The 21389-nt window shown below is 43.1% G+C and overlaps 1 pseudogene; it reads right to left on the bottom strand.

Annotated features, from left to right (window-relative positions):
- Positions 1-12532: 12532 nt before the first annotated feature.
- LOC147893194 (aquaporin PIP2-7-like) lies at positions 12533-13766 on the bottom strand (annotated as a pseudogene).
- Between the last annotated feature and the right edge of the window lie 7623 nt (positions 13767-21389).

Genomic DNA, 21389 nt, shown 5'->3' on the forward strand with positions numbered 1-21389 from the left:
GGAGATGAAGGAGAACATCTGTAGCCTTAGGATGAGGGAGGAAGGAATCAAGAAGCAACTGCATCATGTACAAAGCAAGACTATGGTATTGACAGCCACAATAGTTAAATCGGATGCCTATCCTGCTATGCAACAAGGTTAGAAATGCATGGACTACCATACCCCCATAAGAGATGATTGCTGTATCTAATGGCCCGTGTGCTACCACCCTATGCACGTTTTTTGCTTTGGGTTGTTTGTGCATACAAAATCATTCTGAAGAGAATGCCATTTGCCATTGCCCAGGTCATGGACAGATCAAATGTGCATGCTTGCTAGATCTATCTAGGATGAGAAAGTAGATACTGCAGCTCAATTTACCATTTGGGCAAAAGATATAAAAGACAAGGAGCTCAAATTGAAGAAGGCCAAGACGAGCCTAACTGCGAGGAAAAGGAGCCTGAAGGGAGGAACCAGCCCCCTTTAGGAAAGGAGCAAGAAGAGCCGAGCCTACAACCAGGAAGCTCAAATCAAGGAAAGAGGAAGTGGCATGAAGGGAGGGGCCGGGCCCCTACAGGAAGGAACCAGCCCCATTCTAGAAATGAGCAAGGAGGGCCGAGCCTACAATTAGGGAGCTCAACAAGGAGTCCTTGAGATGTAATCTGAAGTAAAGGAGTCTTTGAGATGTAATCTATGTAATCTTTGTGTAATCTATTGAATTGTTAATCTTCTCCAGAGTTTACTTTGTGCCCAATGTTTTCTCAGCTATGTGACTAGATAGTATCCTTTGATCCATGCCAGTGCCGTGATAATAACGAGATGAAAGATTTCTATTCGACAAGTAATGTGAGACAAAATACTTCGATTATATCACTAATGTGAGACTGAAAGATTTTGATTAGTGAACTAATGTGAGACGAAAGATTTCGATTAGACAGCTAATGTGAGGCGAAAGATTTCGATTAGACAACTAACATGAGACTGAAGAATGAGAAGGTTAGGCTCAATGAACTCAAAGAATTTGATTACTAGACTCAAGATTGAGAAGGTTGGACTCAATGAACTCTCTCCCTATTTAAGTGCAGTGCAAACACAACTAAGGGCCCATTATGAAATCTAGCCCCAAAACTCTGTACATCGATCCAAACTTTGTACACTAATCCACCTACTGCCAATCCACCTACAACAAATATATGGCATACCCAAATAACTTTGGAATTCTTTTGTTCTATCTGAAAACGATGTTGGATGGCATCCTCACAGAAACAGACCCAAAGATGGAGGAAAATAGCTACAAGGAGGACATGCTTCGGAGTTGGCAGAGACGGTGAATATTAATTTCCCTGGCTATTGTTTTTTTTGCTCCTTTAAGGTACTTGTCAAGCTCATGATGTAGGTTTCTTTTGGCAAGACATGACAGGGGCGCGAAGATGTATAGAGCACAAAGACCAGGATGAAGAGGACCCCAGCGAAAGGAGGAGTTACTATGGACCTATAAGTTGGTAAAGTTAAGCAAGCAGTGTGTAATTCGAGTGTGTGAAGAGGTCTGCCATTGTGCATCAAACTAGCCTAAAGAGCTGGGAGATGCTTGCCATAGAGAGGCTGATAAGATAGTTGGTAGTCTAGAATTTCCTTGAGCCACAAAATGTCGCTATATTTTGAAACAATAAAAATATAGCGACATTTCTTGGATTTGTGGAATTTATCATGATGCTTGTAATACCTGATTTTTTATCAACCTGCTTCCATGTTAGTACTTAAATGTTTTAAGTAGCCGGTGGTTGAAATCTGACGGTTAAAGATAACCAATCTAAAGGGCATTGGTTTAGTATAGCACTGTGCAACAAATTTTAGGATAGCATGCCAGTAATGTAGGGATAGCACAGTAGTAATGCAGGATAAGTTATCCTCGCTAGTGTGGTGGTTGGTTGCACTAGGATATTAATAGCCACGAGCACGGTGGTTTGCTTCTATTATTACAAGATGAATGGATTTGTAGGATGTGTGGATTCGTTATGGGAAACCAGTGCAGTGGTTGTTTGGATATACTAAAAACAAGCATGGGATGAAATCTTACGATTAAGAAACGATAAATGGTCTAAAGGGCACTGTTTCAGTATAGCATTGTGCAACAAATTTTATGATAGCATGGCAGTAGTGTAGGGATAGCACGGTAGTAGTGCAAGATAAGTTATTGTCAGCACAGTGGTTGGTTTGCACTAGGATATTATAATTAGCCACCAGTGCGGTGGTTGTTGGGATATACTAAAAACAAGCATGGGATTTACCATTTGGGATTTACAAAGACAATTTAATAAAACTAGCACGGTGTGCATTGTATCTAGCATGTGTATGATGTGCTCCTCAAACACCTTGCATCCCGTCCGCTTCTTACTATGTCCTTTCTATTTGGAGAAACTCTCGTATTTTCATGCCAAAACATCATCACTATAGCAATGACTTCCGCACTTAGGCTGTCTCTCCTTTTCTTGCATTCTATTGAAGCCTAGAGACTTCTCGAATCGGGATGATTGTGCATTGCTTCTACTCTATGCTCAACCGCCGTTGGAGCCACATTGGTCCTTTTGATTGACAACATCTTCGACATTGTGCACCCAAACCATTTCTCCTTTGTTTTAGGGGACACCAATATAGCTGATGTGACCCTCTTTGCAGCTAGTTGTGTAGGCCTTTCACTTTCTGTAGGCCATTTCTTAAGTTAGAGAGCATTGCCTCTTGGGCGTACATCTCCCGAGGTGTTGGTAGGGTTGTTACTTTACAAACTTTAGGGTGCAATCTAAAGCTTGTGAAGACTCGAGACTAGTAATCACTTGAATGGTCTGATGTTGCTGCCTCGAATGCTCCCACCAATCGTGACACCACAGCTCATGTTCTTCGCTCCGATGGCAATGATCGAATGCGTGCATCTGCAATCGCTTCCTGCTGCTGCTCTGCAAGGAGTCTTCTTTCTTCTCATTGTTTCTCCCTTTACAGATGTTGCAAAAGTGTCTTCCGTTGTCGACTCGATATCGTGCCAGCGCTTTTCTCGACTTGCACTCTGTTCCTTGTGCCTTGGCTTGGCTTTCCAGCTTTCTTATCTCGCAGCCTCTGTCTACTTCTCTTGCAAGCCATGGTGAGCTGCATGTTGCCATTGACTCCATGACCACGATCAGTCGAGAATAGACCAAGAAAACCTAGCTGGTGAGGCAAGCAAAGAATAGAAGACAACTTACCCGAAAGAAGACAGTGGCAAACCAAAGTCTGCGCAAGGTCATGTCGAGGTGCATGCGGAGCAGGTTGCAAGTAATCTTCAAGATTTGATGGGCGGGAGGTGTGAAAATTTGAAATTCATGGGAGTAGCAAAATTTCAGCCGTCGGTTTTTTCCCCTCTGGCGATATAGGTAAGCCGAATTGGATATCCCAAACATGTGCAATGTGGCCTAAAATGCTTCAAAACACAAATAAGCCAAAGGGCATGCTATTGGGTTTAATGCTGCATATTATTAAATGCAATGACCTTTGGCATGCTTATGACCCATATAGCAAGCAAGTGCATGGAAAAAGAAACAATTCAAAATTGTAAATAGTGTTGGATTTATTAAAATATATTTCCACATTCACAAATTGTACTTTTCCAACTTCTTCCATTTTAGGGTGAATTTAGATACCAATACCAACAAATATCAATGTTTTAGGAATAGTATGCAGTAGTCCCACTAGTTTGGATTCCAAATTTTCAATCCGTTTTGGTTTTCAACAAATCAAAAAAAGTTATGGAGCGTGCCCTCAAATGGGTATGCATCACTTTAGCACAACATTGGAGGCCCGTTAACCCATGCCTAATGTTCTCATTTAGGTGTGTCCTTGGGTCGAGGAGAATCTCACATAGTGTACTTTTGAATGATTTCTTGGTTGCATATATGTATAGAACAGAATTTTGATGATTTTGAATAAATTGCTATATCCTATAGTCTACAGGATGCATGCTTCACATGCAACACATAGCACTTGTAATGCTTTAACATTCTCTTTCCAAATACTTATTCCATAATTTTTTGCTCTCATGTTCAAGTTGGAATGTGTACTACAACTTAAAGACAAAGTTTTCCGAATTCCGTTGAGCAATGCATAAGTTAAGGGTCATGCAAGATACTTATATACAGAAAAGTCCGTGAACCTCACCAAAAATGGCTACACCCAAACAAGCAGTGACCAAATAATTAATTTTAAAAATTTCAACTAATTAATTCTATATTTTTTTGAAAGAAATTAAAAATATCCCCCCTCCCTCACCCCCCTTCTCTCTCTCTCTCTCTCTCTCTCTCTCTCTCTCTCTCTCTCTCTCTCTCTCTCTCTCTCTCTCTCTCTCTCTCTCTCATCGCTATGGGGCTGCACATAAGTAGGAGGGGAGGGTCCTCTCCTCTATCCCTCTCTTACTCAACCACCCCTCCTTCTCCTTGTATGCATCTAGCCAGTGACCATGTGATAGTGATGTAGGGAGGAGGGGTCCTTCATTCTCATCCCCCTCCCCTCCTCGTCCATGCACATGGTTGCACAGATGCACACAGGGAAGAGGGGAGGTTTCTTCCCTCTCTCTCTTGTATGATCCCACTCGCCACCCTTAACCTCCTCTCGCTCACTCACCCTCCGTCCCCTCGTCATCCCTCATATCTATTGTGGTGGCCACATGCGCATAGGGAGGAGAGGGTACTCTTAGTCACTCAACCCCCCTCCCCTCCTCCTCCATGCATGCAGGAGAAGGAGGGGAGGATGGTTCATCTCCTCTTACTCAGTTACCCCCACCCCCCACCCCCTCCTCTCATTTATCCCTTCTCCCCTCCTTCTCTCGGCATGGCCATGGTCGCATGCGTGTAGAGAGGAGGAGCAGGAGGGGAGGGTAAACCCTCTCCTCTCACTCACTCATCCCCTCCCCCTCCTCTCAGTCACACCCCCTCCTCCTCCTCCTTGTGCGGCCACAGCCATGGTTGCATGCATGTAAGGAGGAGGAAGGTATGGAAAACCTCCATCCCTCCCTGTCTCCTTTGACTCACCTCCTCCCTCCCCTCCTCTCCATTCACCTTCCTTCCCCTCCTCCTCCATGCATGGCCATCCTCCCTCGCAATTCCCTCTCTCCTCCCTACTACCCTACCCCTCTCTTGCCACTCAATCCTCCTCTCTCTTAAACCCGTAAAACCCTCCCTATGATAGATTTTGAATAAAGTGAGATCTTAGAAATAATTATTATATTCTTATCATTGTTTTAATGTATATAATATATTGGACTAAAAGATGCTTTCTTTTCATCATCAAACATTTAATATGTATCCATGATAAATGTCCCTTACGTATCCATGAGTAAATGCCCCTTATGTATTCACATATTTAATAAAATCAACCAAATTATCATTGTGAGCCAAGGAAAACAAGTCACACATTTAATAGGTATCCATCATTATGTATTCATACACTTAATAAAATCAACCAAAATAACATTATGAGCAACAAAATCACAAATACATGAAAGTTTTGCCACTTTGCACTTGTACATGCATCACTTGCCAATAAATTTTTCCTACTTCAAAGAAAACTCATGTACATGCTAAACCCCATCATAAATCTTCACAATGAAGTGGATTCTGATGCTTGTTGTGGACTCGGTTGTGATGCTTTAGAAGTAGACTCTTTCTCTCAAGGCTTTGATTATTCTTTAGGCATATATGGAATCTTCCTTCGAGCATAGAGTTTGTCTACTTCCAAGCGTGGACTCGGTTGTGATGGTTTAGGCATAGAATCTTGTGGAGGTTGTGATTCTCTGGGTATATATTGAATCTCTGCTTTTGAGTGTGGGATAGATTGTGATTCCTTAGGCATAGACTAGATGCTGTGATGCTTATGACGTAGAATGATTCTCTACTTCCACTCGTGGACTTTGCTGGGATGCTTTGGGCATAGACTCCCCAAAATTGTGTGTAGCCATAGATTGAGTCTCTACTTCCGAGAGTGGACTCCCTTCTGATGCTTTGGGTTTATACTCGCTTTGTCCACAATTTTGCTCTCAAAGTAGCAATTCGCGGATGTGAAGCTTGATTTTTAGTGCACTCACACAAAGCTTTCCAATACTCCCAACCTAGGGTGCTTTGAGCCAATGCATGTTTTTCTTTATCAGCATTGTGGTTGGACAAGAACCTCCTTGCCTTTCCTCCACCCATGGACACTTTAGCATAAAGATTTTGTGTCTTTCCTGATTGTTTCTTGTCCTACTTAAGCTTCACATTGCCTTCATGAAGTCCCATTAGTGAGAGTATTCTTCAGCTTTTGCAATGTATTATGCAGATACTTGCTGTGGCCTCAAATTCCAAGCATAAACTAGATGGAGATAGAGTAACTTATCAAGTATACATAGTTCAACATGCAAAGTACACATGTGTACCCGCTCCAATGGAATTGGTAGAATGGGGTCCCACTTAGGATCCTTTTTGTGAACGATCAAGGGCTGCACTTTGGTTGCAAGAAAGGATGCCATTTTCCCACTGTAGGCTTCCCTTTTGCATCTTCTGAGAGTGGGTGCAATCCAAGCATGTCCATTTTGCATCTGCACCTGTATCACAACCATACACACACTTGAGGGTCTTCAAATCACCAGCTAGATGCCATTCAACTTGAAACGTTCCATGCCCATCCACTATGAATGTTTGCCCTGCCTCTTATCTTCGAATAATCGACGGGTTGCCAGTTCTCTCCAAAACCCACTTCAATGTCTCGTGGCACTCCTTTGGGGTCTCAAAGGCTGCAAGCCACCATATTTCCTTCTCAGATTGGACTGAGAAACCTTGCTAAACTTCCTCATCCCCTTGAGCAAAACGCAAGGTGTCATTCATAGTATAAATGCTCACCCTCTCTAGCTTGTGCTCTTTTACCAACTGAGCTTCACAACTGAGCTTCATCCATTTTTATAACAAATACTAGCTTGCCATTTGTACAATGAAAGAGAAATACAGTAAGGATATAGAAATGAGAAGAAATAAAGTTGAATGCAAAGAGGGAATTTCTCTCACCTTCTTCTCTCATCCCATAGAATTTGACCATGGCTCTTTGCAAATTCTCTACATCCACGTAAACATTATTGAAAGCATTCATCTCAAACGTTCGAATTCCAGATTTCTTTTTACTCTTCCAAGTCATTATGCCACTTACACAATGGTATCCTCCAAGCTTTTCTCTAGAACATTGGTTTGTTTCTTGACATGCAAGCCTTACAGGGCCACGGTGTTGGCAATGGCATTGTAGATATCTTATACTTTTCCTCCATAGCAGACTTCAAAATTTTAAAAACAAAGTTGTAAGCTTCATGACTAACACCAGTAGCATCACAAGCTCCAAGCACCTCCTTTGCTTGCATGACGCCCTTGAAATCCTTCATTACCTCTCTAGCAACTTGTTCACGTAGCCCTTTTTGTCTAGGGTCCTTCAACACTTCCATGACATCACTTGGCTTTATTAAACATCTTAGAACATATGCCATGATCACTATCATCCATTTCCATTGTTCCCATCACATCCTCCATGAAATTCCTAAAGTAGAGTACAAATGAGTCTTAGTGGAAACAATGCAACACCACAAATATTTTGGAGTAAGAAATTTCATTGAAAATTTGGGGAACTAACCTTGCAGCCCGTATTCTCCTCTTTCGGGCACCACTATTGGTTGACAATGCATCCATAGATTGCAATTGTCTTTTTCTCTCCTTCAGTCCCAAAGGTGTTCCGTTCAACTTTTGTACTCATTCTATGGACTTCTCTCATTCCTTCTCCACAGCACGTTGAACTTGGCCATAGATAGACCTTTCCAAATCTTGTTTTCTTTCAGTGAGCTTCTGGATTGATTCTTCCAATTCATGTTGCTCCAAGTCTAGTGCATGTGCTTTGTCACTGACTTCTTTGTTTTGCAATTGGAGATCCTGCATACTATTATGCATTGCCACAATAGTAATATTTCCCAAATGTGCAAGTTCTTCTGCTTGGACTCTTTGCACCTCGCTTGCTTGCATAGCCAATGTCTGAGAATGGTTCAATCGATTGCAATAGAGCAATCCAGCATGTCCCTTGCTAACAAACCGAACAACATCATGCACTGTATGAAAAGGAGGACTCTTTCGAGTGGCAAGGTCTAAAGGATACAAGTTTCCATCCACCTAAACGTCAAGATGCTTCTTCCCTTGCAATCGAAGACTGTGGAGCACACTTTGAGGAGTTCCACTATATCCCAAATAGCATGTGCTTGTATATTCTACCTCCAATTGTAGGTTCACATGGTACTTATTGCATATGTCCTCGAATGGTGCCATGAGTACTCAAAGAGAGGTATCAGTGAGATGCAGGCTAAAATGTAGAGGAGAGCTGGCAAAGATGGAGCAGTGAGAGGGAGAGAGTAGCAAGGAAGAGGGAGGAGAAGAAGCAGATGAGGGCAAGAGGAAGAGGAGGAGGAGAGTAGGGCGACAAGTGTAGAAGGGAGGAAAGGAGCTGCTGCAGAAGGGAGGAGGAGGGGAGAGATGCTACAGGAGGGAGGAGGAGGGGAGAGATTCTGCAGGAGGGAGGAGCAGAGGAGAGGGAGCCTGGGCGGCTGGAGAAGGAGGGGAGAGGAAGGAGGGAGGAGGAGCCAGAAGGAGGGGAGAGATTCTATAGGAGGGAGGAGCAGAGGAGAGGGAGCCTGGGCGGCTGGAGAAGGAGGGGAGAGGAAGGAGGAAGGAGGAGCCAGACGAAGGAGGAGGGGAGAGGGAGGAGGGAGGAGGAGAAGCAAGACGGAGGAGGGGAGAGGAGGAGGGAGGGGGAGGGAGGGAGAGGGAGAGGGAGAGGGAGAGGGAGGAGGAGGGAGGGAGGGAGGGAGGGAGAGAGAGGGAGGGAGGGAGGGAGGGAGAGAGAGAGAGGGAGGGAGGGAGGGAGATTCAAAATTTGAAATTCAAATTTCAAAAAGTGGCCCCCTCCTCTCATTGATGGGAGAGGTGGGCTCAACCCATCTAGGTTGGGCTGGTTAGGCCTCTTTGGGACCCTCCAAGCCCTTTGCATTAGCCCACTAAGTATTCCCTAATCCATTCTTTATGAGGCCCTTTTGAGACCCCAATTCTCCCCTAATGTCTAGCTCTTCATGGGACTATAGGATTTGCCTCAACATGATTTCGACCACTGCTATTAAAGAGCTATCGAGACTGGATATTGCATGACACATTGTTCATAGTGGTGCAATATTTTCTTGAAGAGGATTTCCATCATTCTCGTCAACGGAGAGGTATCGGGTGGAGGGGAGTGAAGATGTTACCTTTAATCAGAGAGATCTCCTTTGCATGCAAGTGTTCTGTGAGGGAGGTTCTTCTGATTATGGTCATCTATAAAGTGAGCATCGGCCATCATGGACAAGTGATCTTGAGCATGTGTGCTTGTGTTGGTTTGGATATCGATCTAGATGATCGTGAGACTATTGGAGAGTCCAGTGGTGTTCGTGATGAGATAGGAAGAGGCTCTGTTGCTGCATGAGAAGGGTCTGTTGAGTCCATGGACACAGGAAACAACACATTTCAAAGGGGTTGGCTTTCATTCTATTCGTGTTTTTGAATTCTTCCTTTGATTGCTCATTCTAATTCGATTTGAAGTTGTCAAGTTGATTTCATTGTTCTAAATTCCTCATTCGATTCCTCCTTCCAATTCAATTTCAAGTTGTGAGCTACATTTCTAATGATTTGAAGGGCTTGGAGAATGTTGAAATAGGTAAGTGGCAAGAATACACTGGAGATAGATGACGATGGGATGTCTAAGCAGATGACAGACACAGAACTTACCAATGTACTAGGAAAAAAATGTCAATGTCATGAAGAACAAAATGTCGTGAAGTAAGGAAGGAATGTTGTAAAGTGAAGGAATGTCTAGGAGAAATTTTAAGAGTACGGCGTGCAAGATTTTTGAAATTTCCCTCACTTTGAATCTTCTGCACTCCCCTTTTTTTAATTTAAATTTGAATCTCCCACACTCCCCTTTTCTTACTTTACACTTGAATCTCCCACACTCTCCTTAATTAAAATTTGAATCTGCCCTTCTTCTCTCCCCTAATATTGATTGTGCTGGCCCAATCTTGATCCCTTCTTCGTCGAGAATATCGACAAGGTCATCTGTGAGATTTGAAAGCTGTGTAGTACCTCTCCATGCACCTTCTCCTCTTCAAAGTTGTCCGAGTCGATCCCGAGTATCTCAATGCCAAAGATTACCTAAGCAATATCCAACAGAGGCCAGGGGTGGCATACGGTTGCATATGAATGAGCCCTTATCATCCAAACCTACCCCCTAGTAAGAGGTGCTCATGCATCTCCCATAAATCTATTGGGAGATTTTGTACCAACACCCAAACCAAAAATGGATTTGGCTCGCTCAAAGTACTAGTTTGCAAGAGGATGACATTGGTCCATCCAGCATTACAAAAATGGACTCTAATGAGGAAACTTTGAGAAAACAACATTGGGACCATGTGTGGGAAGCTACAACTATCATGGCATCCACAATTCATGAGTCCCCTTATAAGGCAATTGATATTGTGGCTTGAGCACCTTGATATTGTGGCTTCAGATGCTCACTCTTTGCCGCCTTCTCGCCGCCTTCTCTTCTTTGCTTTTATGTGTAAATATTTTTCTTTTTCATCATTCATTTTCAATGTTCTTCTTCTTTCTTGTAGCCTTGTCTTCTTCTCTATTATGTGTAAATATTTTTCTTTTTTATTATCTTATGTTATGCAATGTCTTCCTCTTCTCTTGTCGAGTTGAGAGAATTGACCCACTCTCCATTGTTGGCACTACATTGCCACAAGAGACTACCGATAAAGGAAGTATACATGCTACTATCCCTCGGGGAAATAGGCGATGTACACGGCTAACACCCTCCCAAGCTGACCTCCCATCCAAGGGATATCAAGATGTACATACATGGGAGGAAGCCCAAGGCATGATGCCGCGGCCTTAAGGTGAATGATCTCGGAAGCTAGGAATGTTACTGGAAGGAACGCCTCAGCACCATGAAAGGAGAGGAGCTCCACATAGCAACTCTAGAAAAATATTAGCTAGAGCAATAATCATCGCAAACATGGACCAATCGCATTGTAGATCACCTTATTAATATTATTATTATTATTATTTTAAACAAGATCGTAATCCCATTATGCAACACAAGTATTGAACGGAATCCCCTATTCTGGGAATGTAATCCTCTATTCGGGGAACGTAATCCCATTTATACACAATTTAGGAACGTTTAGGAACTAATCCCATTTACACAGTTGTTGGCTGGCTGCTAGTTTGTCATCACAGTTGCATAGCCTTATTACCTTTCCGAGATGGAGTTGATTGCATACGTTTCGACTTAGCACCAACAAAGAAGTCTTCTACAATCTGCCACAGCTCGAGATTTTGCCCTTGCTATGTTGAGGAACATGGAGCTACGGCGAAGTGATTTCGGAACGTGGAGCTGTGGCGAAGAGAGCAGAGATTTAGGCTGGTGGAGCTGTGGCGAAGAGAGGCGAGGGAAAACTCTTGGTGGAGCTGCGCTGATTGCGAAGGTGGAGCTGCCGCCTGCCACACAACCTTTGCCGTTGATGCTTACAAGGGCCGCTTCCAAGATGAGGAATCGCTACATCAGGGAGCTCACTGAATCGTTTGCTGTGGCGAGCACGGGAGGATGAGGAATCGCGAAATTAGTGAAGGTAATGTGGTTGGTAGGTAGAGCGGTTCAGGATTCAAATTCGGTACGCTCCACATCGTATATCTACGTAATGGACGTCTACAGCTCCAACTACCCGGCAAAAGAATCGCCTGCTCATTCCGGTGGAGGGTGGGGGTGGAGCCATGGGGACGTAGATCCATGCTCCCCTGGACAAAGTCCAAGGGAAACAGGCCTCTGGAATCGTTGGATATCCTGAGGCGATAGATACAGATAGATAGATAGATATAAATGTAAACGGAGTGGGATTAATATGTTCTAATACCTGTCACAGTTACACACGTTAAGTGTGTTTGTGTTGTTGCATCTATGTTAGGTCATGCGTCCTGGTCGGTGCGCGTGAATCTGCTCACGTTGTTTCAATATCCGTCGTCTTCGTGCGTGTTGTTTCTTATTAGTATTTTTGTTGTGCGTCTGTGTGCGTTGCTAGGTTTGTGTGCGTTGTTGCATCCGTGGCAGGCAGGGTCTTTCCGTGGGCATTCCGTCAGAATGTTTCGGTTGGTGTTTGGGTTTCCTCCAAGACGAGGTTGCTTTTTGGAGTTCGTGGGATTTGTTCTTTCAAAATTGCCTTCTCGAACGTGCTGTGGCTCGACTGAGTAAAAGTGCAGCCTATTATCTGTATTTGAATATGCAAGCTGAAGTAGCTATGTTACATTAAATTTTACACGGGCATAAGAGTTAATTTTTATTTGTATTCGGTGAATTGAGGGCTAAAAGAGCGAATAAATATAAACCATGTCTATGAAGCTATGCGGTTTACTGGGCAACACCATAAAAGAGCCAGGCAATCTTCATCTGATATCTAAATGCTTGCACTGTTACGGAACGATCCCTGCAAGGCCCTGGCTGCCCCGGCTCGTAGTATATGCTCGTGATAGCCTACCACGAGAGCTGCTGCAGTCAATGGTCCCAGCCAAAAGATCCACTGCTTATATGACAGACACTTCAAAATTCCGTTAGATAATTAAACAATCAAAAGTTTCAGAGGAGTTTCATATGTATCGCAATTCGACAAGGGTCCTAATGTGGTTAATTATATTCGAGTTATCCTTATGTTTTGCGATGATGAGCCTAAACTGTTCGTGATTCAAAGCCGAGAATATAACCTGTTCGTGCCAATTAGTCTGATGAGCGTATATGATTGCAGTTCCAAAGCTTCGGGCAGGGTTGATGCCAGTTCCAGTAATCGGGATCGTTGCTAAGTGCACCATGAATACAGCGAATCCGATTGGCAACGGTGCTAACACCTACATGATGTAAGTTATGCTAGCAGCATCAATTTTGCCTGCTAAACAGCAGATTGAATTGAAAACGATGCGTCTGCCCAAGTTATGAGGATAAGGTACCGGAATATGGCAATCTCGCGCCTTGCGTTTTGCATCGCTCGCAGAAAAGACTGTGTAGATTAGCACGAAGCTGCCCACAATCTCTGCAGCAAATGCGACACCTTGCGAGTAGCCTGGATGCACGCTGTTTGCAATAGAGAAAGCATGATCGTTGTACGAAGATTGAAAAGCTCTTGCGATGCCGGCTCCGGAGATGGCTCCAAGGCACTGCACTATTATGTAAAGAAGGGCACGAGCCAAAGATAACTTTCTGGCCAGAAACATGCCGAAGGTCACTGCGGGGTTCAGATGTCCACCTGCAGCAAAGCAAGCCCATCCTCTCAGCAAAATTCTTATGTTGAAAGATAAGAAGGTCGCAGACAGCGAGGGGCAATCACGATACCTGATATACCAGCTGTGCAGTAGACGAGAACGAACATCATTCCACCTGAGGCCCAAGCAATTCCCAGGGTTCCCACTCCTCGTGGAGGCATTCAGGCGAGCATCCCCTATGATGGTAGCTACGGTGACGTAAAGTAAGAGGATGGTGGCCATAAATTCAGCAACGAGGGCGCGATAGAAAGACCAAAGCTTGCATTCATGCACATCGAGGATGCCCGGAGGAGGTGGGTCGCTGTAATCTCTTGGAGGTCTCTGGGCTTGGACTTCGTTGTGAATAATTACTTCCATAGCCAGAGTCTTGTTTGAGCAGCGACTTGGGAAAAAACACAGTGTGCTCTTCGCGGTTGCAGCTGCCTATCTTTCACGAGAGATGAAGCTAACTGAGTGCCGGACAAAATTATGCCGCAGCCAAATCAAATATTAAGCTGATCATTAGTAGCTGCACTCGTGTTGAGCGGTGGGAGATAATTCCAGTGCCGCACAGAAAAACAAAGCTGCGCCCTGGAAACGCTATTCTCGAAAGCTATGTTGGCGAGAGGAAGAGTAGCGTCCTCCCTTTCATACAGAAGCTGCAGCGAGACGCAATTGTGTGAGTTCATGAGGACGGGGAGGTTGGGTGATTTATACGGGATTCGAGATGAGGTCAAGTGCGATCGCCGCCCACATACACACTGCCGGTAGCGGGACCAAAATTCATGCAGACGAAACGATCACAAGATATTCCATACAATTAGGAGATTTTTACATATAATAACTTGCTTTTACCTTGTCTTGAGCATGAATTAATTTAACTTCGCTACCGTTTCGAAACTAAGACTTTGAGTCGAACGGTGAAAATTATGTGTCTCTTTGTCCTTTCGTGGCCTTTTGCCCAAGATTTTAAGGTTGGTTACGTAATAGAGTAAAAGATTACACGCCAACCAACAAAATATACTCTTGCCACATTATGACTCTTTAAATGGTTTTTTCGCCCTAAAAAATGGTCACAACGTAAACCCGCTTATCATTAGTGTCCTTGTTCGTCTTTAACATTCATTCATTCAGTGATTGTTTCCTATATTCCATAGTCCTTGGATGCATTCATTCAAAACTAAATCTTTGAGTCGAAGAAGGTGAAAGATCAAAGCCATACCTGATTTATGACTCTTTGTCCTTCCAGCCTTTTGCTCATTCAAAACTAAAAGATCAAAGCTATACCTGATTTATATCTCTTTGTCCTTTCCGACCTTTTACCCAATTTCACATGCTAGAATTAAGAGATTTTACTGATTTAAGAAACAAGTTGGGTTCCACTCAAGGTGTTGCTTGAGCAACAAGTTGAATGCTACACAAAGTACTTGGACAATGTTTGCATGAGCAATAGGTTGGTACAATATAGCTCATTTCTTGACTCGATAAAATTCCTTGAGGTTATGTTACACCCCAACCTTTTGCTCAAGCAATAGGTTGGAGAAAGAACCAACCTACTGCTTGAGTAATAGATTGGTTTGCAACACAACCTCTAACTAGAATCAAGAGATTTCATCGATTTAATCAAGAAGTTCAATTTCACTCCGCTTGATCGATAGGTCGCATGAAACACAATATACAACCATTTGTTGAAACAATAGGTTGGGATGCAACACAACCTCTTGCTAGATTCAAGGGTTTTATTTCTAAGTAATATGTTGAGCTTCATTGAAGGTGCTACTTCATTTCATGAAATAGAACATAGATACAACCTATTGCTTAAGCACCATGTTGGGATACATCACAACCTCTTGCTTCAATTAAGAGATTTTGTTATCTAAGCAATAAGTAATGCATCACTCCAACATGTTGCTTGCATGCTACTCAAAGTAAAGACAAGATATACTACTATAATTGGGTGGTACAATATAGTCTAGTGCTTGAATGCATAAAATTTCTTGATCTAAGCAAGGGGTTATATCACACCCAACCTATCAAGATACTTCACAAATTATTTACGAGAGGCAGCCTAGAGGGAAGTTTCCTCTTTGTGAGCTCTCATCAAGCCATGTGTCACAATCTTAGACATTGATGTTGAAGAGATCTAATGGTGTGAATGATGCTTTTTTTTTTTTGTTTTGATTTTTGTGTGTGGAGTGCTTTTTTATCCTTACTAAGGAAGCAAGTGAACTCAGAGTCTATTCTATTGACTCTCTCTTTCGCAATGGATTCGTTCTTATGCTCGTAGCACTCTGACTTCCTTGTCCTCCTTACCTGCCACACAATTCTTCATCAACCTCAGAGTGTGGTTGTTGGATGTTCTTTTAGCATTCACTCTCAAAGCAATGGCATATAGAACTCTTTTGACAAATATTCTCAGAAGTCATTCGCATGTACCTCGAAGATTCAAGCAATTATTTCGATGACTCCTCCTTCAGCTACAAGGGCTCACACAATGTAAGTGGTGACTCCCAAAGGTCAAGCAGAAATTCTGAGAGGTCACCTTTGTACTACAAGGGTACTTCATGTGAGTATAATTTAAGGAGTCTCAAAAGCAACCTCTTGAAGACAACAAGAGAATTAACTGGTCTTTTATGCCAGACGATGGCAATCATGCAAGGAATGGAGATCACCGATGAGCTTGAGAATGCCTAGTCTGTCGATCTGAGAATCTGAAAAACACACTCAATCTGAGGTTGCCCGCCCACAATAGGATCTTACCTTCCTCCACTAGCTTTGTCAAATTAGTCCCATACTCCTCCAAGGTAGGCATTTTGGCATTATTGCTACCACCTCTTAATTTCAGTTCGAGCAGAAAATTGGTTCCACTTTCTAGACCAAGCATTGCTAATACTTGCAGGTGATCAACGTCTTAGAATTTCCAATGCTCATTGGTGAACAAGTGTGATTTTGCAACATCCAAAAGGATGTTTGAGGGAAGATCAATGACTAACAGTGCTATCATGCAAGCTGCTCTAAGAAGGCAAACCAATACCGAGTGGCGATGGGTCTCTGCGATGCTAGATGTGAGTTTGATTTGAAAAGAACGGTAGATAGAGAGAAAAGGGGGCTTGGAGGAGGAGAGCAAGTGAGAAAGTTTGACAAGACATTGTTGGAGGGGGGCATTTGTGCGGCGGTGACCTTGATGCGGGGGCAACTGATGCCATAGCCATAGCGATGAGCTTACGCAAGAAACTGAGGCATAGGCAGCTCAGCACATTAGCAAGGCCCACGACAGACATACAAAAGGCATGCAAGGACTATCTCTCATCCAAATCGAGTACAGCTTCTAATACCAGACCAAAAGGGAAGAACGTCCTATAGGAGCAAACCATCGGGCAGACCATCAACAAGGACAGACCTCACAAAAAGTATTGACTAGGAGCTATTCCTGAACGAGTCTGATGAAGGACATGAAACCATTGTTGTGGTTTCATGAATGCAGAGAAGACCACAAGAAGGATGTGGCGAGGATGTGGCGAACAATGTGCATGTAATGCAGAAGCTCAAATACTGACCGATTAGGCTGAATTTTGAGTATCATGACTGGCATCGTGTTATTGTAAGTTGATAATCGCTTTGCTTGAGTCGTCCCTTCATGCCATGGATTCGGTAGGAGCTTGGATCAGGTACTTTCTCTTCATTCTCTTAATGGAGAATGAATCTAGAGTGGTGTTGTATAATTTCATTCACTCCTTCAACATGATATCAGAGCGTTTCTTGATGGTCTCTACATTCTCGAGTTTTTTATTGATTTTTTGAATGCAATTTATCTCAAGAGGACTCAAGAAATCACTAGATTTATCCACAAAGTTACCATGCTATGATTGCAAAATCTAGTTAAAAGGCAAGGCAAGCATTGAAAGATGAACCTCTAAATTGCCATCTAAACTATGACATTCAAGAGATTAACTAGAGCCTCAAATTACATAATCAACTCAATAATTTTAGGCTTGGAGCTATGATCAACTATAGCAACTGATGATCCCCACAGCTAATAAACTCAAGAACTCAATTGCAGAAGGTTAACTTGGAGGCAATCCAAAAACTCTTCACAAGACTCTCAACAAGCTCCTAGTTAGACAGATGGCATAGCACAAAGGTTTACTTGCTAATCTATTCAACAATAGATCCGTAGCATTAATATCCTTCTGGGTGGTCTACTAGAAGCGATGAATCTTCTTATAAATAATTGTTGATGTATCAAGTGGATGTTTAGATATCCTATTGCAATAATTATTTTGCCACAAGTTTTCAGAATTTTTTGAGCCACTATAGTGTCTAGGATCACCCAAATTGCAGTCACAAAGGAAGTCACCAATAATTTATACGTTGAGAAGCTATGAGGCATAATGTGATTTCGAAACCAATCTTAATAAAATCATGCATATCTTCTTCTCATATAAAACTTCATAATTTAGGGCTTAAGATTTAGGATGTATCATTCAATGTTCGATATTTAAGATCTAAGATTGAGGATCTAGGGTTTAGCATCCACAAGATAGGGTTTGGCATCTAGGTTATAGGGTTTGGTATTAGGGTTTACGGTTTAGGATCTAAGATCTAAGATTGAGGTTTACAAGATAAGATCTAGGTTTAAGGTATATGATCGAAGGTCTAGGATTGAGAATCTAGGAGCTAGGGTCAAGCAACCAGGTTTAATGATCTAGGGTTTTGGGTCTATGGTTTAGGATATTAGATGGGGGGTCTAGGATCTAAGATTCAATGTGGGATTTTGGACATGGGGTTTTGGGTTTTGGGTTCAGCATTTAAGATAACTATAACTTAAGATATAATGTTTAGGTTCTAGGGTTAAGGGTTTAATATTTAGAGTTTGGAGTTTAGAATCTAGGTTTAAGATTCAAGGTCTAGGGTTCATAGCCTTCAAGTCTAAGATATAAACTTTTGGGTCCAGGGTTTAAGACTTAGGGTGCAGGGTCTAGGAGTTAGGATTTTAAGATTCAAGGTTTAGGGTCTATGGTTTATAATTTAAAGTCTTAGGTCTTGGGTTTGAGATCTAGAATTTCGGCTTTAAGGTCTAGGGTTTATGATTTAGAAATTAGGGTCGATTTACATTTTAGGGCCTAGGGTTTATGATTTAGGGATGAGGGTTTAGAGTCTAGGGTTTATGATTTAGGGCTTAGAGTTCTAGGTTTAAGACATAAGTCTAGGGCTTAGGATCTAGGATGGAGGATCTAGAGTTTAGGATTTATGGTTTAGGCCTAGGGCAAGCTATGGGGGGACAAGGTCTATATAGAATATGCATGGATTTCCTTAAAATGTTTCAAATATGCAAGGAAAAAGATGAAAATTTCATGTCCCCCCTCCCACATTATATAAGGTATATACCATGAAAAATATGTAAGATTTTAAGATTTGTACATATTTTCCATAATATGTGAGGCCCCAAAGGGGGCATCTTTTTGATGAGGGGGGGTAAAATGAAAAATACACTAAAATATAAAAACCCATCTCCTGTCAAATAAATGTAACTGTTTCATGTGTTACCAAAATTTTAAGGTGTAAAGACATATTTGAAGCTCTTTTAGTGTAGAGCACAACCATGTTAGTTTGACTAATTTCTACTCATGGCACATTGTTAAATTCATCTCATACTCAAGATTTTGATAGGTTTTCTTACTAAAAGGAGTTGGCGCCCCAAGAGTTTAGGTTTTAGGGATTATGGGCTGTTGTTTCGGGTTTCTAAGGTGATGAGTATTATCAGCATATAGTATAAAATAATTTCATCGATACACATTGTGATAACTTGGTGATGGAAAAGGCTCACTCCTCAAAATGAATAACTTGTCCATGCCCATGATTATCATATAAATAAGAATAGAAATTGAGTATTCTTAGGTAATGAGTGTAATAATTGAGTATTCTGAGGTACTTAGTGTCATCTTTATATTACACAAAATAATTTCATCGAAATATACTTGATGATGGGGATGTCTTCATCTCCTCAAATAGAAATTCTATTTATATATTTTAGATCAATAATATCATATTTGTGAGATATTGTGTATTTATAAGAAGAGGTTGGGAAACAAACCAACCTTTTGCATACACAAGAGGTCTTGAGAAAATTCACTTTTTAAAAACCAAACAAAAGATTTTATGTTATGCAAGAGGTTGGGAGACAATTGACTTTTTTCAAAATCTCCAAAATTTTCATAAAGTGCAAACCAAAATTACTTACGCTTCACCTATTGCCACATTCTAAAAACTTGAACTAGCATGATGGTGAAATGAAGCATGGAATGAAGAATTACTGTGGAGTGAAGGGTTGTGCCACTTATATTCCTAACCTAAAAACTTTCCATAAAAGGCCTAAAGTAAAGCTTAACCCATGTATCCTTATATACTCACACTCCTGCTCATTCTCATAAAAATTTCTCAACATATCCTTCTCTCCAAATCCATCCTCTCGTCCTTCTCTCCTCCCCTCCTCCTCCTCCTCCTCACCCTCCCCTCCTCCTCCTCCTCCTCCTCCTCCTCACCCTCCCCTGCTCCTCCTCACCCTCCCCTTCTCCTCCTCCTCTCCTTCTCTCCAAATCGATTCCTTCCCTCCTCCTCGCCGTCTCCAACACTTAGGTTGTCGATCACTTTCTCCTCCTCCCCTGCCTCCTCTCTTCCCCTCCCCCCTCTCCTCCCTTCCCTCCATTCCCCTCCCCCTCTCTTGCCCCCTCTCTTGCCCCCTCTCCTCCCTTCCCTCCCCCCTCTCCTGCTTTCCCTCCCTTCCCCCTCTCCTCCCTTCCCCCCCTTCCCTCACCTCCATCCTTGTCCCTTCCCTCTCGTCCTCCTCCTCCTCCCTCTCAATTACTTCCCATCCTTCCTCTCTTCTTCCTCCTCCCCTCCTCCCTCCCTCCCTCTCCTGCCCTCCCCACCGTGCTCCCTCCTTCTTCCTTTATCCTCTCCACTCCACTCCCTCCCTCATCCTCCACCCTCTTTCACACCCTTCCCTCCCTCCCTCCCAACCACTCACTTTCCCTGCCAATTATCCTCCCTCCTTCCATTCTATTCCCTCTCTCCCTCCTTCCATTCTATTCCCTCCTCCCCTCTTGCTTCTTTGCTCCTCCCTCATCGCCCCCTCCCCTCCCTCGCTACTCCCTCCCCCATCCTAGCCTATTGCATTTGTAGCAGGCCCAAACCTAGTCCCCTCTCGTCCCACTCTTCTCCCTCCCCCACTTTCCCTTCCCTTTTCTCCCACCCCTCCACCCTATCCTCCCATGTTTTGACCCCTCTCCTCTCCCTCTGACACCTTCCCCTACCTTGCCCCCCGATCTTGTTGCGAACACAACAAAGGGGGAACCCCCTGTTGGATTCGCACAATAGGCCTAGACTCCCTTCACTATTTCTTCTCTCCCCTCCCCTTGTCACCACACAATGGGCCCAGACCCCCTCCATTATCCCACTCTCTCTCCTCCCCCTTTGGCCTCCTCTCCACCCCCTCTCTCACACCTCCCTCCCTCTCTATTCTCCTCTCCTCCTTCTCTCCAACCCTCCCCCTCTTTGCCTCCCTCTTCTCCCCCCTCCTCCCCCTCAGCCCTCTGCTCTCTCCCTCTTCCCCTTTCCCATCCCCACCTCTCGCATCCTCTCCCACCCTTAACCCTCCTCTTCGTCCGCCTCCTGTAATTGGAACAAAAATGCTTCGAGTGGCACAATCAGTTTCCTAATTGGGTATTTCCTTGATTGTTAAGCCATGTTGGGAAGCTTTCTTGTTGAGGTTCTGACAAGAGATTAATGAAGAGGACATGAGAACAAAGTTAAGTGAACTGACGCACAATAAAGGCGAGTCCACGTCCAAGACTTTGTGCTTGGGATGAGAACTATTATCCAATAAGCTAAGTATAGTTCTGGATGACAAGTCTATGCAAGCTTGGTTGATTACAGGATGTACCTAGGTTGATTTGTGTAAGCCAGAGATAGTCAATCCAACCCAGTGCAGACACTAGAAAGATCTGCCCACAAGCGAAAGGC

The sequence above is a fragment of the Dipteris shenzhenensis genome, chromosome 15 (assembly GCF_047967505.1).
Source record: "Dipteris shenzhenensis isolate YYH24624 ecotype China chromosome 15, Dip_SZ_1.0, whole genome shotgun sequence".
NCBI lineage: Eukaryota > Viridiplantae > Streptophyta > Polypodiopsida > Gleicheniales > Dipteridaceae > Dipteris > Dipteris shenzhenensis.